We start from the raw sequence: 4,345 nt of genomic DNA, 5'->3' as shown, positions 1-4,345 counted from the left end.
TCCTTCGACGGTTACGCCTTCTCGCCTCCGTTGATCGCTTCTTGCTGGGGTTGGGTTTCGCCACTAAGAACACCCTAAGTCTCCGCCAGACCACGGTTTGGGATAATCCTAGATGGTGACTCCAGAGCCTCGGTTGAAGCAGTAAAGGTGATCTTTAGACTCTGACGACCCAGCACCGGAGGTTAGAAATGCACATCAAGATAACATTGTGTGCAACACTAATCCTATTATCAATTAATTAAAGTTTGGTTTATTTAAATTTTGAATCTTAATTAACTTTGAGTGTATTATCTGGCATCTGGCAAGCAGTCGTTTAGAGAAGAGGAACAACCGGAAATTTCATACCCATATGAACTTCCAGAGGCGGTCACAGAGGAGTGCTACCACGGAGTGCTAGGTTACTGATCTGATGTGTATAAGTTTAGTTGGTTATTTTATTTATTTTTTGTTGTTTAAGTTCATTGATAATTGTTTGTAATGGTTTGAAAAATGATCAGACGAGAAGCATAAGTACTTCCAACGGATGGGTGGGCATATGAAGCTGCTGGAGCTTCTTCGGAACAATCGTTGCAAGCAGTCTGTCGCTGTGAACTTGGGTAGTAGTAAAGATTTTACTCGAAGGTCAAGGAAGAACTATCTACCTGCCTAAGTCCAACAGTTTACCAGCGCGGGGACTGTTTTCAGAGTAGTAGACAACTTCAGCAAATCGACGGTTCACCAGTATCTAGAAGGACTAGTACTCTAATATAAGACATAGGGTATACTTAAAGTTGATATGTTTCACTAAGTTGTTGTAATCAATCAGTTTTATTTTATGTCAAGTTTATATTAATTAAGTTGTTGTAACCCAAGAATGATGGGTGAAGACTTTGGTAACGGGATACCAGAATCGCCCCTAGAAGCACATCAAGCCGGTGTCCACCAGAATGTATCTGAATTAGTGGAGTCTCTAGAGGACATATGTACGTAATAACAAACCACGTTTGGATAGTTACTTTTTTGAATTCTAATTGTTTGTGTATCTTTGTGTATTTGGAATTGTTTAAGTTTTATCTAACGCCTATTTTCTGTAATTTTATCATACATGAGCGGACGTACGGTAATCCGGTTTAAGAGTCAGTTTATTGCCCGCCACCACCTCTCCGTAGGACGACCCTGCGTAATCTCCTTAGTGGGTGGCACCCGAAATAGCGACCTAGATATCCCCCGTATCGTCTTCCTTCTTGCATCAAAGCCCAAACTCTGGTACTACTACATTCCAGGGTGTAGCCAACCCCTTCCCTTGTTTCGTACGGCATATTCCCATACCTATGGAGAGGGATCGTATTGCGTAAAACTGCTCACTCACACCCCCGAAGCCGATAGTAGCTGCCGCTGCTTCTATCACCAGCCTTGCCGATCCCCATGAAGTTGTCGACTTGAGAGAGGATATGCAGAAGCTGACACAGGAGCTTCACCAACAGGTGGAGCAGGCTGAGCAGAGGTACAACGACCTTCTTGCACGCGTGAGAGGAGTCGTTGCTCGGACCTGGCGGAGAAGCTGGAGCAGCTAGATCGTTTGCGAGAGCAGATGGAGGTATACAATGAGCAGATGCACATTGGAGTAGGCTGAGCAATTACTTCATTGTATTCTACTTCTGTGAAATTTTATTATATTCAGACCATTTATTTTTAATAAAATAATTTGTTGCTTCTGGAAATTTTGAATTTCTGCCTTAATTTGTTAAAAAGAGTTTTAATTTAACTACTAATTGTGGTTTAACTGTGCCAAAATAAAACTACCGTAAGATTTATTGGCGGAGAAATCCGATGGTAACTTGGCGCCAAAATTACCGTCGGAATAATCCAACGGTTACCAGCAACTCATTCTTGACAAATTCATTGAAAAAACTGACAGAAAATCTGTCAATAATTAGCGTCAAATGAAATAGTCTGGCGATATACAGTTTTCAACATCGTTTATATCATCAACTTCAGGATGACGACGGTAAATCTGATGGTACTCAGTGTTTTCTTATGGTGGTTGATGGGTCAGATCAGATTTAAGTAGATCCGAATTCGATTCCGAAAGGCCACTGGATCTATTTTGACCTGATCCAAATGTGACCCGAAATAAATCAGTGAGAATCCCTTTCGGAGCATTTCCTCCCATGCAACGAAGCCAACATTGAAATAAGCATTTGAATGATTCAATATCTTCATTTTTCATCAAAGCGCATCCAAGAAGTGTTGACTGACCGTGGTGATTCACCCCGACAAAAGAACCACAAACCAAATTATACCTGAAACAAATTACGAGAAAACAGAATTAAAATCATTACATATACTCAAATAATGATTTTATACACCCAAAAATATCCAATATACACCTCTGCAGCAGATTCATAAAACAACACACAAAACAAAATTAAAATCATTACATACACCCAAATAATGATTTTATATACCCAAAAATATCCAATATACACCTCTGCAGCAAATTCATAAAACAACATTAATTTAGCATCATAAACAAGAACATCATATTACCTGTTTGTATTGTAGGTGGTGTCGAATGAAATAACATCTCCAAAATACTCAAAGGCAGCTCTGTTCCTTGCATCGGCCCAAAAAGCTAGCTTAATCGACTGATCGTCTTCGAGTCCGAGCTCAAAAAAGAAATTCTGATTCTTCTCTTTCATTCTTAATAAGTATTTCCCTAATTTTTTTGCATCTTTTTGTTTTGAAACATTCCGCACTTTTCTCGTGATGTAATTCCGATCCTCACGTCTTTTTCGATAAAATTTAACTCGCGGTGACCCCCGGCTGCCGCAACGAATGATTGGTAAGTTTTGCTTGGTCTGATACCGGCTTCCTCATTATTCTCTATTGTACGACGAACGGACATGCTTAGTTCCCTGTGCTGTTTGAGCATCTCTGCTTGAGTTGGACAGCAAGGATGTGAATGATGGAACACGACCTTCGAAATGATCCAAGCACCAACATCCTTCAATGTGTGTATATAAATTCTTGCAGGACAATTTAAACCAGCTGTGGGATTTGTCTTCTTGGTCGGAGATATTTTAGATTTCCATTTTCCCTCTCTGCTACATCTAATCAATTGATTCTTAATTTCGTTTTCCTTCTTATTTGTGCTCCAAACTCTTGTAGAAAAACCTGCAACCTTTGCATAGTCCTTGTAAAATTTTGGAGCATCTTCAAGGATATTAAAAGGCATTCCAACCTTGGGAACAAACTGGTCATCAATAACACAGAGGGGCTGCAAAATACACTATGTTAAAAACAAGGATATACTATAGAGTTTCTGCACGTCATAAAAAAATAACAATTCAACTAAAATACACCCAAATATTCCTGATCTACACCCAAACTACAACAACTCAACTAAAATAATAAGAAAAGGCATAAACTGTAAATACACCCAAACTTCCCTAAAATATACCCAAATAGTTCTGATCTACATCCGAACGTCTGGTATAAAATGTACAAAATTAATCAAAACTAGTACATTAGATTCAATTCACAGTCAATGTTCACGCATTAATTTCACAGTCAATGTTCACGCATTATTCAGGTAGACAATCATAAACGACTAACTGCATCAAATTCAGATTTAATAATTAATTGAAACTAAATCACACCTCAGGAACTTCATTCGATTCAAATTCAAAATCCACTTCACCCTGGTTCAGCTGACAATCTGAAGTTGAATCATCCATTATCTTCAAAACGATTTCAAAGCTTGATTTCAGAAACCATGAAAATCGAGAAAAACGAAGCAAGAAAACAGAGAGAGAAACGCACGTAAATGACGAAGGAGAAACCAGTGAGAAATGCACCTAAACAATGAATGAAAAGGCAAAGAGAAACGCACGAACGAGATCGAACAAAGAAGGCAAGAAATTCGTAAAAGAAAACGAAACCCTTTGAAAAAAGGAAGTTATATATTCACGCGTTAATTGATTTAAAAGTTTGTTAAGGAGGTGCATGAAACACACATGCCACAAGAGGCGCGTTTGAGGTAAAGGACTTGTAACACTTATAAGTTTTAATCGCTTGTATGCTGAGATTATTCGTTTTTTTATTTTGTTTAGCTAGTGTTATCTAATTTACATTACATAATAAAAATTATAAATTCAAAAAAAAATTAGTGTTTCATTATTATTTAGCCTCAATCTTTTTTATGATGAATAATAAATATTGTATCCATTGTATGTTGTTATCGGATTCATTGACTAAATCAAACATAATAAATTTATTGATTTTGCTAATTAAATTGTTCTAAGAAGCATTGACCAAATATGAAATTATTTATTTAAACTAATTTTTTAATATTCAAACATGA

This window comes from Arachis ipaensis, chromosome B01 (genome assembly GCF_000816755.2).
Source record: "Arachis ipaensis cultivar K30076 chromosome B01, Araip1.1, whole genome shotgun sequence".
Taxonomy (NCBI): Eukaryota; Viridiplantae; Streptophyta; class Magnoliopsida; order Fabales; family Fabaceae; genus Arachis; species Arachis ipaensis.
Note: the sequence above shows the minus strand (reverse complement) of the source record.